Raw genomic sequence first — 16,557 nt, 5'->3', positions numbered from 1 at the left:
CTCTACATAGCCTACCTCATTTTAGGCCTACAGTACTGAAAAGTCTGGACACAATCTCAGTTGAAAGTGAATTACTATAACCCTTACTCAGTAGGAAAAAATTAGCCCCAAATTTCGTTATCCTGTAAGTAGGTGCAACACCTCAAACTCAGCAGATTTCTCCATTTTTAATTTTAATTTACTATCAGAACAAAGATCTATGTATTATGTGAGCTGTCAGAAAGACAGTTACCATATCATTGAAAAGTAGTTTTTGTATAAATTTGGCCACAAATTCAATTAAATTTATTACTTAATCATTAAATCCAAAGGAGAAAATGAAAACAGGGAATATCAATACATCATGATTCAATTTCTAAACTTCTTACTTTTTGTGCTGGTTTTGGCTAAGAAGGGGTTAATTCTCTTCACTGTGAGGTTGGGATACCTTTCCAGATTCCTGTGGGTGTTGGTGGGAGGCTGGGAGGGGCAGGGCCACGGCGGGGGCGTCTGACCCCGAGTGTCCAATGGGATGTTCATGCCATACCATGTGACACCATGACCAGTATATTAAGGGAGGCAGCTGCGGCTCGGGGAGGCGTGGCGTTGGGTTGGCAGGTGGTGAGTGGCTGTGTTGTGTGCAGTTTGTTTCGGTGGTTCATCCCCCTCCCTCCCCCCCAGATTTTGCGCCTCTCATTGTTCTCCCTTCCATTGCATTTTTGTTGTTGTTGTTGCTGTTTTATTTTAATTATTAAACTGTTCTTATCTCAACCCACGAGCGTTACCCTTCTGATTCTCTCCCCCATCCCACTGATGGGGGAGCGAGCGAGTGGCTGTGTGGGGCTGAGTTGCCAACTAAAACATGACACTTTTATAGCATTTAAGGTTTAGACAAGCAATAGCAAATAATGATGATGGTTAACCACACTTAACCAGCTGAGTCACAAAAAATGGCTGTAGACATGTGTCCAGCCTGTTAAACTGCTAACTAAAAACAGATTGGTAGAAATCACCTGTAGAGTGGATAAAGCTTATGCATTTTACTTACATTTGTTAGGCATGCATACGTACAGCTTATCTAACCAGTTGTGGCTTGTTAAACATAACAAGGCAGTGGTGTGTCATCTTCTGGACAAACTTTCATGTTAATGTTTACTGTTTCCAAAATTAAAATAGATGCACAATAACTAAAGAAATTAACTATATCTGAGGTCAATATGAAATTATGTATTCTGCTCCACGTCAGTTCTGACTTTGATGGCAGTTATTGTTTTTTTTTAACAGTCATCTGACTATTAACTGATTTCCCTAATTGCATATGTCTACGCAGGGATGTTGCCTCACTTGTGCCTTATTTGAGTCTTGCACGCTTTTCATGTTAATTTCCACTAAAAGCTTGACTAGAGATTTTATTTTGATTTGTTTCAAATCCACACATAATAAGGGAACAAGTCTGTCACAGTGAAACTGAAACTGTACTAATCACTACTTCATTACAAGCACTTGAAGATCTTGTCTCCATTAGTTGGTTGGACAAAACACCTCAACCATATCACTATTCCCCCTCCAACTCTTTAACTGATTCCAGAAATGAAGATTTGAGTCCCTTGGACACTGTTTTTCACCTTCAGGATACAATAATTCCCACTGATTTCAAAAGAATTATTCAGTTCCTCCCCTTCAGGACAGACAGACAGATCACAGTTAGACACAATTGCCCACAAGGTGGCCTGCTGGAAATAATAAAATCATATTCAAATAAGTAAGACCCTAAGAAGTTAGCATGAAGCATGTCAGCCAATCAGAGCAGTGTGAGGTAACATACCCAAAGATGCTACCAGTAGGCAGAAGATATGTATTTTAACTAGGAATTGTGCAAAGAATGTCTTTGGGTCCTATTTCTGTTAATGGGAAATGGTGACATTCCTCATGAAGGAAATGACATTTTTTGTTCTTTTAGGTAGCTAAATCCTTTTCACTTGCATGGACTTCTATCCAAAATATCAACGTCTTCATGTTTTTGACAAACAGTACCACAATATCTGTTTTTGTAGCCTTTATATCACTGCCAGATATTAGCCACATTCTTTCACTTTTTTAACTGCCTCTGAGACTGGATATTTGAGGCACATAAAAGAAAATGGCATGCTTATGGATAAAAATTTCATTACATGGCTTTTTACTGTGAGATTGTTTCCGAATTTGCCATTAACACAAATTTGAGCTTTCAGGTATTTCATTGGTACAACATATGAAGAAAAAACTATACTATTGTTTTAAATATTAAAGGTTTGCCTATTTCTTGCTCACAGGATAGGATTTCTAGGGAAAGAGAATATGGACCTTAGTTTTAAGTCCATTATGAATTATATTTCTTGCATCAAGGTGACTGAACTGGTCTCTAATGGCAGATTTTAATGCCTTACATGCTGGAAGTTCTAAAATATTACCTGGTTGCTCATTTTTTAGGAAGAACATTTTAAATATAACTTTCCACATGCTACTACATCAAGACAGAGAAAATGAGAATCAACGGCAGGGTCTGAAAACAAAGGAAAAGGCACAAAACAAAAGTGGTTATGGCAATAAAAAATGGAGAAAAACCAAAATGTTGATATAGTTAATTTGCAACTGACATGGTGGGGAGGAGAAAAAAAAAAAGGAAGACCTGTAAGGAAGCATTTCCTTCCACATTAACGCAATCTCTGAGAAACCCACTAGGAAAAGAAACCCCTAAATACTAAGTAGGATATTATTTCTTTAAAATCTGTTAAAAGCACTGTTACTGCAGCAAACACTGATGACTAGCTGAACTCTCTCCTCAGATAGTCATAGCCTTGTTTTTGTCAATATATCTATAATTTGTCTTGAAAAATGGGTAAATAATTTTGCAGGGAAATCCTAGTTCTTTTTAAATTATCATCTCCCATCTCCTCCTTGTCCTTTTTTACTTACACTCACTTCTAGTTCCTATCTTTACATGTTTTTATAGCTGTACACTGAAACAAAAATGTGAAAAAATAGGTGTATTGATCTGTCAGATCTTACCTGAAATGGAAAGTCCAGAAGCATAAGGTTTAGCAGGCAGCTTAGCTCAGATGAATATTTCAAAAAAATCTGTTAAAATAAACACAAGCAATGAGAGAACAAATTACTTACTATTGTTTGTATTCAGTTTGAGCATCTTTGGTAGAACATGTCTCTATGCAAAATATTGCACGTGTATAATTGATTGAACTTGCCAGAACTAACACAAATATCTTTTGCCTCTCTCTCAGAAAGTTAACTGTGAGACCACTTTACTGTAGATGTTTTGCCCCAGGCTTATATTATCCTAATTTTAGATAAACACTGCTGCACATAAAAGAATCTGAACAATTTGTTCATACGCAAAAATGACTTTGTTGACTTAGCTAGGAGCTTCTCACCAAGATTTAACAAAATTGCATGACTGTTTTTGAAAGCTGACAAAGACCACTTCTTTTCATGTGCAGACTCTGGGCGTTCTTTTCAGAGTTACCTGAAAGCTGTGCTTGTGCAGAATAAAACATTTTATTTGGCTCATCTTCCTTCAAAATTTATCAGAATCATTTAATAAGGACAGTAATGGATGATATGCTCGTATTTTACCAGGTATTTTCATGACTTTAAGACAGTCAAGGCTCCAGGAAAAAAAAATCTAAATATGATTAATGATACAGCAAATTCCTATAATAGCAATAAAGTATGCAGCCATCTAAAAACACACAGGAACAGTTTTGCAATGATGAACTGCCACTTAACCAAGGAGATTAATTTCTTTAGAGCACTAATTCTGTGCCATCCTAGATGGGGTTAGTTATTACTCTGGGTACAATCAAGCACCCTGTAAACAAGCCCATCTCTTTGCAGACATGCCTACATGGTCACAATGCAAAGATTAATTACTTAACTCAGGCTTTGTACAGTCCTACATGGCTGCCAGATGAAAACCAGCTTGCATCCTGGTATCTTGAAAAATATGTGAAGCCACTTCGCAATTGTGTGTATTTGACTTTATAGACATATCTCAACTACTTCTTTGTCGAGTTAAAGTGCCACCAAATTAATAGTTTTAACTTCTGCCACAAGTCTACCACTAGAGAATGCTGAGGAACTCCTTTTATTCAAACTTCATTCCATTAGATGTAATAATATATTGAAAGAGATTTGAGGCAACTGACTTTGAACTGAGTTCAAAGCCTACCACCTGCTAAGTTGTTTAGAGATTCCACATGTGAGAAAAATCACTTTCTGTTTTAATGTTGTACCCACATAATAGGGATAATACTACACACCTTCCAAGAAAGGAGTTCTGGAAATACTTTGCATTTTCAAAACAAGCTGAGAATACAAAATCCCAGGTGAATATGCAAAGAGTAACCAAATAATACTAAAAGGCGTGCTATTGCTTTCTGTCCAGTCATCATGTGAGGACATGAGAAGATACAAATAGTGAGACTGAAAATTTCAATTCAAAAAGCAACACACTTTCTGAAGTATAAACAGAAATGGGTCCAAAAGGGCTGAAATGATAACACATACAGAAGTTATAGCATGTAAAACCACAGCTGCAGATATTTTCAGTGCCAAAAGGCTGAATTTAGTTTAAATGTACATGAACAATGTGATTTTCAACACAAGTCATAACAGGTTTTCCTAATTCAGACTTTATTCCCCCAGTGGATATTAAAGAGTGCAAACTCTTTATTTCACATCTACATTTTCTGCTGTCACAGAGAGATATCATACCTCTGGGTACTTGTGACCTTTCTCACATTATGAAGAGAAAGGAATATTTGGAACATCACATAATGAGAGAAAAAGTAGCATAATATAGATAGCAATGAGAATAATGCTTATGTCAACTGTGAATAATGAAGGAATCTGAAATGAACAATAATTTAAAATCCTTTAACATGGGAACTTCCCAACATCTCTCAGAGCAGAATAATGGCAGAGAAAAACCTCATAGACCAGGTTATAGCTGAATTACAGATGGGCAGACAGATACCAGAATTACATGAAAGAAGGCGTGTGCAACCTCCTAACTGAAAACTGCAATAAGTCACTAGAATGACTCATACAGCTCACAACATCCTCCTTGTCAATCTCTTCCCAAAAGCACTTCAGATATAGGCAGGCTGCAATGTACAAAAATCTTTCTGCCAGCTTCCTGCTACCTCTCACAGGGGATGCCAGTCCCCATTGCATGACCACACATATCTTGCCATGGGAACAACATCCGTACGATCTGGTGACGGATGACACCTGCACTGTAATCACTCAACAAATGACAGTCTATAGGACTCTATGAAGCCTGTCTTAGTAAAAAAAAAACCCACATTATCCCCTACCTCTTTCTTCAATGTACTATCACTTAACTACTAGCTTCTTAGCATCAGCTCACTACCAGCTATAATATTTTAAGATATGATTGCTGGTTACATGGTAGAATAAGAAGCAAGCCACATGCAATCTATAGATAAAAGAAAACTAGTTCCTGAATAGGTCCCAAGCATTATTATACTTGTAGGTCTTGTAAAGGCAGAGGTTTTTGCAGTGAACTCTTCAACTAGCAGAAAGCCACAAGTTGAGTAATTGTTTGCTTGTAATGCAATACAAATACGATCCAATACATACTATTACCAAAAAGCATTAGCCTGACTTGTGTGGAAAATTCCTTGGGATATCACTACAAACCATGTGTTTGAATTCAATGACAGACAAACTAGCATCTGAAGTAAATCTGACCAACAGAACCTTAAGATAAGTATTAATTACACAACGTGTCATACTCTGATGGACACTACAAGCTGTACCCAACTAGAAAAGAGACTTTGGATTTAAATATTTTTAAAAGTTTTTTTTTTTACTTAGTACCCAGAATTGTTGGAATTAACTGGCAGCTGAAGAACAAGAAAAAAAGAATTTAGTAACATCACAAGGATCTTTCAGATTAATAAATTGTGAGAGCAGCAAATGATTTAACACAGGTTTTTAGGACTGAAGATATCTTTTTATATTTACATTACTTCATTAGTTTCCAGAAAAATATGTGAGAAACATCTGGTAGGAGCATAAAGGACTGTAATGCTTTCTAAGGAGTCAGGGTTTATATGACAAATCACTACATTACTTCCATGAGGCATATAATCAGAAAGTATGGATTAAGCTTCACCCCCGCACTGAATGGAAAATGTCTACAGAAACTCAGGGAGAAGAAGGATCAGTAGGCCTCTGTGAATTAGAAAGACCAGGCAGCATCGTTATATTTGCTAAGAGAAAATTCGTCCGGGAAGATGAATGCTAAGAAGATTTTGAAGTCATAAAGGGAAATGCCCTAACTCATGCTAGATTTAAAACTCCAGATTCATCCAATTTGCAGTAGTCCATAATGCCAGACATGCACATCAGCACTTGAATAAACTGATGTGGCTGTTAGACACAAACCAGTAACTTATAGAGACTGCAGATTCAATCAAAAAGACACCAAATATTCAGTCACAGAATTTGAGTGTTGACCATTACGGAGACCCCCAAGACATGTGGTCCCTATTTATTGGGATTATGATTCATATTCATCTTCTGTAGCATTTTTAAGTTTAAATATTGTTTTTATATCACATTTGGAATGTACAGATATAGATAGCCATTAAAGGGGAGCTTTTATTAAGAACTTTACAGTTTTGTCTTTTTAATAAATTGCATTTTCCCGTTACTTATGGCAATGACTGAATTGAAACCCTGAGCTTATTTTGTGGTCAGCTGCACAGATATTACGAGTGATTATGGTAAGGCTGACTGCTCTCACTATTTTGAAAACTCAGAGTAAGTATCTACTAAGTCCTCTTTCAGCAATGTTTGAAAAGCATTTTCATGTTAAATGAAAATTCAGTATCGTATTGTGTAGCAATGTCATTCATAGGCCATAAAAATATAATGTAACATCTTAACAGCACCATATAATATAAACTTTCAGCTAAGTATTCTGAATATCACAAAATCTTTTAAACCTCTGTTTTCAACTTATCTGCACTTTAAAAAGCTCGAGAAATACAGATGTTCAAAAAGGTAATTATCCTAGATAATTATGGAAGTGATGTTAGTACTAAGGAAGCATAACATTTCTATTCTGCCACGGTTTAATCCCAGCTGGCAACTAAGCCCCACGCAGCTGCTCACTCACTCCTCCCTGGTGGGATGGGTGAGAGAACTGGAAGAGTAAAAGTGAGGCAACTCATGGGCTGAGATAAAAACAGTTTAATAGGTAAAGCAAAAGCCATGCACGCAAGCAAAGCAAAGCAAGGAATTAATTCGCTACTTCCCACGGGCAGGCAGGTGCTCAGCTATCTCCAGGAAAGCAGGGCTCCATCACACGTAATGGTTACTTGGGAAGAAAAATGCCATCACTCAAATGTCCTCCCCTTCCTTTTTCTTCCCCTAGTTTTATTGCTGGGCATGATGTAATATGGTGTGGAATATCCCTTTGGTCAGTTGGGGTCAGCTGTCCTGGCTGTGTCCCCTCCCAGCTTCTTGTGCACCCCCAGCCCCTCGCTGGTGGGGTGGGGTGAGGAGCAGAAAAGGCCCTGACCCTGTGTAAGCCCTGCTCAGCAGTAATGAAAACCTCCCTGTGTTATCAACACTGTTTCCAGCACAAACCCAAAACATGGCCCCATACTAGCTACTGTGAAGAAAGTTAATTCTGTCCCAGCCAAAACCAGCACAACTCCCATCTTCCATTTTATTCTTTCACAGAAGGAAAAACATGTTTCATTTTCACACTGATTGTGCTGTCTACACTGTATGCTTTATTCATTAGTTGTCAGAAGAATATTTTCATGCTTGTTAAGTAGCATTTCTGGGCCAGTTTTACAGCTGTATGTCAGAAACAATAAAAAGAAGTGTTCTCACAGGATTGTTATCCCAGTTGATCATGTGTTCAAGACTTAAAAGGTAATAAATGATGTGATTTTTTTGCACTTACGAATACTACATGGCTCCTTTATTTTCAACTTGTCAAATTTTTTCAAAGATAAAATGTGATCCATCATTCTATTTTTTTTACAATGTATTAATCCATAATGTCCAAAGGAAATTCCCTTTGTATGGCAGTTTGTCTCAGACTAATATTCTGTTGCGTCTTCTTCATTTTCATGTATCACCATAGAATTATATTTGGAAAGTACTGGAAATGTTACTATAATTTAGATAATAATTTCAAAGAAAATTCCTCGTCATAAGGTTTATGTTAGTACCTGAATTTACTGTTCTATAGCAGGAAACCATGCGGTTTGCAAAAAATCTATTAATGCATCTTATACCAGCTTGCCCATCATTTAACCGCTTTTAAGATGCTGGTGATGTATGAAGTTGTATACACAAGTTCACTAAAAAGATCTGTCAACATAAAAAAGCCTCTCAGAAGTACCAGAAGGCAAATTCAGGGATCCAGCTGATTAAAACATTCTTATGTTTAGCTAAACTGATTGCAAAAGAACAATTTTGACAACCTTATTTACTGCTTCAAACTGTACTAACAGAATTCAGTATTTATTAACTTCTTTTTATTTTTTCTCCATAGAACTTGCTAGCATACATCCTCCTTCCTGCACAGTCTCTGACTTTACATTATGGATTTCATACACTCATCTCTGCAGTATGTGTCATATAAGCAAGAAATAAATAAATGTGATTCAGGAAAAATTACTGTTTCCAGATGTATTCTAGCAGTACCCAGGAAATACTCCCCTTCCACTGGAGAAAACTCCCTTTACAATAGACACACGACAAAAGAGTAGCAATGCCACTCCCCTGCTCCACTACTGCAAAATAACCATCCCACTTTTGGAAACCTGGAACCAGGGGCCAATTAAACGGTAACTGTTAAAGAAGCTGAGGACTCAGGCAAACAATCAAGATGCCACAACTTAACAAGATGCCAGGCACCAGCTGAGCACAGTTAAAGTCCATGTATACCCTTCGTCACCACATTTAAATGAATTAAATGTTCAGTAGAATTTAGTGCAGAACGAGACAAAGACAAAAGGGAAACCTGCAGAATACCACCAGATGACAAGGCAGGCCGAGAAAGTGGAAAGCTGAGATCTTAGAAAAAACTCTGCAACCTGTGGAAATATAGCAATTCTATAAAGCTGGAATTGCTAAATTAATGTTTCTTTCAATTAATATGAATCAGTAACTTCATACTGAAAAGTGCCACACCACAAAGTCAGCTATTAACTCTGCATCATCTTATATCCATATATAAATATGACAAACACCGACACAGCATACATATGAGCTTTGACACAACTTGCTCATATACGCTTGCTTTTAGAAAGGCCATTCATTTATTTACACAGGAGACCACCATTCAGAGTTTACAAATATAAGAGATGTTTTTCAAATCTGCCTAATGATTTGTGTACTCCAGAGAGGAAAAATTTTGGCCTCAGCGGTAAATACCAAGTTGCCCAATTATTCTCTGTGCCTAGCAGAGAAATGGGAATTAATCCAAAGTCATAGTTCTGGCCTCTGTATAAATAACTTAACACATATTCAAAATGTCCATGATAGGCTTCAGAGAAGGTAATGACACACACACAACTACATACATATAAAATTCGAAACTAACAGATTTTTCTATTCGCTAGACCTTGAGACAAGTGGAAATTAAATTAGTACCTCAATATATCTAGCCATACAAATATATGGGTGCAAATATCACCCTGTAAGGTTATCCAGGGCAAAAATACTATTTTTAAAAATGGTTATGACAGCAAAAAGTAAAGTTACTTAGGCCACTCAATGAATGGAAACATACATGCTCAGTCTTATATTACAAAGCACTTGTACTGAGGAGGAAATAAATTTTGTTAAAGTTATGCTTGAACATCAAGCATGGAGCTAGGATTTTTCTGCTGTTTTGGTTTGTTTTGGGTTTTTGTTTTTGTTTAAATCCTAACACAGATACATTTCCGGGAAAGGAAGTAAGACCTTGACAAGATATAAATCAAGAATCACCCATCAGTTTTGAGACACACTGAGACTGTGTCACCTCTCTGAAATATCCTTACCAGTATTGAATCTCTGCTGCATTTTAAATCAAAGTGTTCAAACAACTTTCCCTTGGGAACTTCCAGAGCTAAGGAAACATCTCAGAAAAAATCTCAAAGCACAGACAGAAGATGACCAAGCCAGCGGAAGCACTGTATCAGATGGACAAAGAGAGTGAATGCTTAGTTTTCAGTATAGTTCCCAAAACTATAACTTAGATCTTTAAAACCCTGCTCAGATACCACTTTTCCTTGAGGCAGTTAAAGCTCTGAGTACACAAACAGGAAGTGCTGCTTCCCTTTTATTTTGTGCAATTCAGACAGTGTTTTTTCTTTTACACAGAAGACAGTAAGGTTCAACAGATCTTTTGACTGAGGAAATACACATCTAACCCATGAAAAGAGCCTTGATCACCAGGCTATAGTTTAGTGTGGAATGAGGTGCTCTCCTGTGAAAATTCTTTCTTAATGTACAGAATAATTACAGATTAAATAAAGAAAAGAGAGAAATATCTCTACAGGCTGGTAGCTAGAGCACTCATAGGAAATGGAGAGGCATGAATTTAAATCCCTGAAGTGGCTAATATTTATTGTACATTCTATCCCAAGAATTCTTTACTGACATGCCCATATAAGCTATTTACTTTAACACATGCTTACAGAAATAGTCAGAGATTCATTTTGGGGTGAAACGATGACACAATTTAAAGAAAAAATGGGATTCTGTGTTACCTAACTATAATCATTAAGCATCTACATACCTCCAAAGCGGCCCATGTATTTTACATTCCTGTCTCAGGGTGGAGGTGCATATTTACCTACAACAAGCACAGAAAGAGTCTAATGACTTGTTAAACACTGACAGTTAACTTCCAGATCATTAAAATACAGCAAGAACCCTACTCCAGTGAAGAAGTGTACAATGTTCAGGTTCTCAAGACTGAGTAGAATTACATTTCAGTTTTGAAAATCAGCAACAGTGACTAATTCCTCCGTCACTTCAACCCTTGGTGAAGAATGACAGGTTTACATTTAGCTTGTATCCTAAGTAGCCTTGTCAATAAGAGTCTTTTGACCTAAACAGGCTTTGGATAAGAAATGTAATACCACAAAAAACATACTCATACTCATAGGTCAACCTCAACTACTTCACCAGCTTCTTATGTAATTATTTTATGGTTAAAATGCTGAGATCTGGTGCTTATATAATGTTAATGAGCCAGAATATATAATGTATAATGAGTCAGAAAAACAAATGCAATATGTATAATTTGTCATTCTCAAATGTTTAGGACTCGGTGCTCCATCCAGAAATCTCTCCAATGTTTTAAAGCTTATCAAATTAAGCATAACAAAACAAACAGAAACCTTTTATGTCCCATTAAACATGATTATCAGGAAATGTTAAAATTAAGTACAGTAATTACTTAAATTTTGTGATTGTTTATTTGCCTATTGCAAATTACTTTCAAGGAAATATTAAGTGTAAGTGAAAGACAGATTGCCTCCTCGAGATGTAGCTCACTATAAATGCCAGTATCTTCATTCAAGCTACCAAAAATCACAAAGACACACTGGTTTTATGACAAAGTAAAAGGCATTTTTTCTTCTAACTAGCATTTTAAAAAATATCCTGGAAAAGATAATAAAACCTGTAGTTAAAATCTTCAAAGAACTTAAGAGAGTTGTATATGTGGCATCTGAACAGATTTACATTGGATGCTTTACTCTTTTTTGAGTCCCTTGAATATTTGAGCCTATCTCTAAATCATTTCTACCACTAGTGCCACAGGCAGAGATCTTTTTAAGCTATAGACCACTTGCATTTTAAAAGAGAGATGATTGGGTGTTATTTCCCAAATCTGTGTATAGTGTTAGTAGGTGTTAGAATATGATTTCCACCATATTGGCTGACAATATTTGATATTTCTAGTGCTAAAATATATTTAATATTTAATATATTACTGCAAATAGACAGTTTTCAAAACACTAATAAAGCACCAAGGATAATGACTCCGCAACCAGCCTGGGCAACTGGTCCCAGTGTCCAACCACTCTCAGTAAAAAAGTATTTTCCCATGTTCTGATGGAATTTCTTGTGTTTCAGTTCATGCCCAGTGATGCTTGTTCTGTCACTGGGCACCATGGGAAGAGTCGGGCTCTGTTGTTTACTTCTTCCCAGCAGGTATTTATACACATTGAAAGGATCCCTCCAGAGTCTTTTCTTCTCCAGGTTAAACAGTCCCAAGTGTCTCAGTCTCTCCCTGTATGACAGCTGCTCCAGTCCCTTCACCATCTTTGTGGCCTTTACTTGACTCACTCCAGCATGTTCATGTCCCCTTTTACTGGGCAGCCCAGAAGTAGACCCAGTACTCCAGATGTGGCCTTACCTAAGTAAAGTAGGGCTGAGTAAAGGGGAAGGATCATCTCCCTTGTCCTGCTGGCAATGCCCTTCCTAATGGAGCCCAAGAGGCTGTTTCAGCGGTTTGCAATGAGAGTGCGTTGCTGGTTCATGGTCAAGTTCTTGTCCACCAGTACCTTCTCTGCAAAGCTGCTTTCCTGACAGTTACCAACCTGTACTAGCACAGAGGGTTGGTCCTCCCCAGATGCAGGACTTTGTTGAACTTTATGAGCTTCATCTCTGTTATCTGTGTTATCTCCTTTTCCTCTCCATTTATCCAGCCTGTTGAGGTACCTCTGAATGGCAACACAACCCTCTGCTCTACCAACCACTCCTCCACTTTTGCATTGTCTGAAATGCTGAAAAATGTTGGCAACGATCCTACTACCTCTCACTACCTCTGTTTCCTCAGGCAACTAAAGAATTTTTCTCAATTATATTACATGTCAGAAAACTCTATGTGTACCTGTTCTGATACAATGATGTAAAAATAGTAAGAAGTGTGTACTCATTTGCAGTGTTATCAAGTGACTTTGGGAAGTGTATATTGTAATTAACTACACTAGACAGTACACAGTAAAAGAAAAAGATGTATACATGTAGTATTAAAAGTATTTCCACAAAGAGACTATCAAGAAATAGAAGAACATACAAAAGTTTCAGGCATGCACAAAGCATTAGAATTCTTATGAGTTTTTGCACCATTTATAGAAACCTCAGAAAAATTAGGCACAGCAGGGGGCCATGTTGTCATTAACTACATGACCAGGATACTACACAGTAGCAGTAGTGCCACTAGCTTTGAAGTAACCACATTGTTACAGCATAATACCATCTGGTATTTTCACCTGTTACTCCATAAATGACATTTGTACGCTGTAGCTACTCTAACAACCTATTCTCAAAAGGTGAAAACACTAAGCAGATGTTGGGTCAAAATTAATTGCCTATATGGCATAGACTTCAGACAGAAGAATTAGAGCTTTAAAGTTATTTTCTCCTACTAATATTACTCTACTGTAAAGTAAATGCACAGCATAAAAAAAACCCTGAACTAAAACATAAAAGTTGCATACCTAGAAATAGATATGAAATTAGGTTCCTGGAATAATTACTGCAAATTCTGAAGGTCCTTCTATGAAGCACACGTTTTATACAGAAAAGTGTTCAAACTAATTTGTGGATTCGTTGTAGGCAGCTTTTTCTGCATGCTGTTTCAGCTGTGTTCTTAAACTGTGTCAAGCCAGACAAAGCATGGAGCCCTGTGTTTTTTTCCCGAATGGACATATGAATATAGTGCATTTACTGCAAATGCTCCTACCTGCTGGGATAAAACTTGGTATCATCACCTGTCCATAAATATCATTCAGATTTACTTCATGGTAAGAGTTTCTGAAGAATGTGCTAAGTCTTATTAAAACATTAGATACTATCTCAAGAAGCAAAATGCCTCTGATGCCAAACTTCGGGAACTCTGATTTTAACACTTTAGTATGGCTGTTGCTTTTCAAAATGTATTTATATTTATATTTTAAAAATTTGTAAGATACACTTTGATTCAAAAACTGCCATATAACCACAGCCTGTCTTAAAATGCATTCCATGTTCCTGGAGGTCTGAAAACGACATATATTGCTGAGAGAATCTTCTGACCCACAAGGTAAATGCCACTAAAGAAGATGAGGCCCCTGAAAAGGAGAGGAGGAAAAAAAGTATTCCTGAACACCATTGTAAATTTTAAACCTGCACCTGGATATGCATTTTATAATGCTAAAAACTGCAATTCACATTTTTAAGTTATAATTCTGTTGTTCCCATTATCGACACTTGCATTATTGCTTCAGGTTATATTTCTTTCTTTAAAAAAGCAGAATTCTGTACCTGCTGCATTAGTCATACTGACAGGACTAGTTCTGTTAAATTTACCTAGAAGCAAATTAGTGCAGGGATGCAGCACTTGGCTGACAGAAAGCTTAAGTTTTGTTCATCTGGATGACAACTAGGTGGTGAAGGCAAAGTCACTCCTATCCTTTTTTACTCTCCTCCAACTTCTGTGCATTGTCTATTTAGGCTGCAAACTTCTTGAGACCAAGACTGTTTTTCTTGATATCTGTCTTCATACCAGGGAAGCCGAAAAGGGAATCCTAACCTAGCAATACTATACTCATCTAAGAATTACCAGTAACACAGCATACTAAAAGTAGAAGGCTTTGATTAGTGAGCTTTCTGTAAAATTCCTGTATTAGCTCCAGAAAGAGGGACAAAAATTTGCAAATATTACTAAGGCATGAAATAGCTCATATGCACACAATGCGATTATAGACCAATAGTGTACACCAAAGCTCTTCTGAGGGAAATAAAAGAGGATTTGTGTACACCTGACACCCTTCATGGGAGCAGGGCGGCAGGTGTATGCCTCTGCATGTTAAGAGAGGTTGATTATTCTTGCTGCGGTTAAGATTACTATCGTTGCAGATAATGTGAAGAATTATCATAGAATCATAGAATCATCTAGTCCAACCCCCCTGCAGTGAGCAGGGACATCCCCAACTAGATCAGGTTGCTCAGAGCCCTGTCCGACCTGACCTTCAATGTTCCTAGGGGTGGGGCCTCCACAACCTCTCTGGGCAACCTGCTCCAGTGTTTCACCACCCTCATTGTAAAACATCTACCTTCCTTTAGTCTAAAACCATTACCCCTTGTCCTGTCACAACAGGCCTTGCTAAAGAGACAATAGGCCTTGCTAAAGAGGCCTAAATAAATAGGCAATCATATTGTACATGTTATGTAATTTACATGGAAACTGTGCATAAATTTTGAACTTCCTAGTCAACCTATATCCAATGATTACCTATCCAAATAAGGAGTAAAATATATGAAAGAACCTCAAAATATGTTATGCTTCTGACAAATGTCATAAAGCAGTCTTAAGTAAGATAGTGCAGTTATGTTTTTTTCTGCACCGTTAAATTACTTAAACATATATTTGTACCTCTAAACATAACAAGACCTTTCATAAATTTGAGGTTGAATATAATCAAAAATAATTCAGAAAAGTATATGCGAGGTTCTCAACTGCTATGGTGTCTATTTAGGCTAAGAAATTATTGTTTTTTGTTTTTCCTTCCTGTTCTCACCTCCCAAATGTTGTGGAGATATTTTCTCTCCTGACTTACACAGTTTTTCCATTTGCCTCTAGAAGCTGTATGGCATTATAGCTACAGTTTTAGAAAGTGGAGGTATTGCCAGATAACAGGCAATTGTTGCCATTAAAAGTGGAGGTCATTCACCTGCCCCACTCCTGGTTAGATTGGCTCAGCCACCTTATGGAATTTCACCTTAAAAGGACAATAACTCCTTTGGCCCAATAAAGCTGAGCTCTTAATCCATATCATATCACTCCAGGAACTCAATGACATTGAACTGTTCAATGAACTGTGATCCTAGTCTTTCTTCATTATAATTCCTTTTCAGTTAATTTATAGTGAAATATTTGGACAGATTTTTACAATTATCTACCTTCTAATGACTATCAGGAGTTTTGCCTGCTGCTCTGTGAATGATTCCTTATATCCATAGTTCTTTACTCAGCAAGTTTTACTTCTACACTTGCAAAAGTAGTCCTTCAACTTTTTAAAATATTCTGCCTATAATTGTAACTAAATCTCTTGCTCTTATTTTTACCATGGCTTTCATTTCAATGCTGAGAATTAATTCTTGATTCAGTAAGCTATATAGAAACACAAGCTTAAATTTTAAGCATCCACATTCATGGATTTGGGGCATTTTTGTTTACTGTTAACCCTCAAGCAGTGAGAAGTAAAAAATAACAAATTTACTCCACAATAAAACTAATGTATTCCAAGCAGTCTCAGAAACCAAAGCAACACCTTACTGGATTTAGAACAAAAAAAAAAATTAACTATGAGGCTGAAAGAACAAATAGTTTTATCCTGTTTTAGCCCACATGATTTTCTCTCATTAATGTTGCATTACCATATTTACCACAACACTCATGAGTCATCTGGCCTCACCTCACTTTAATAAATGTGACAATACCTGCATTTGTCTCAGTCTTGGAGGTTTCTTGTTTCACTTCAT

At 36.9% G+C, this 16,557-nt stretch overlaps 1 long non-coding RNA gene across 2 annotated transcripts in view; it reads right to left on the bottom strand.

Annotated features, from left to right (window-relative positions):
* LOC142056361 (uncharacterized) overlaps positions 1 to 16,557 on the bottom strand; it is a 308,099-nt gene that overhangs the window by 127,409 nt on the left and 164,133 nt on the right. For both annotated transcript variants that reach the window (XR_012660308.1, XR_012660307.1), the window contains one exon: positions 3,028 to 3,096. This is a non-coding gene — a long non-coding RNA (uncharacterized LOC142056361). The remainder of the gene's footprint in view (positions 1 to 3,027; positions 3,097 to 16,557) is intronic.

Source organism: Phalacrocorax aristotelis, chromosome 4 (genome assembly GCF_949628215.1).
Source record: "Phalacrocorax aristotelis chromosome 4, bGulAri2.1, whole genome shotgun sequence".
Lineage (NCBI taxonomy): Eukaryota > Metazoa > Chordata > Aves > Suliformes > Phalacrocoracidae > Phalacrocorax > Phalacrocorax aristotelis.
Note: the sequence above shows the minus strand (reverse complement) of the source record. Positions and strands in the feature narration are given on the sequence as shown.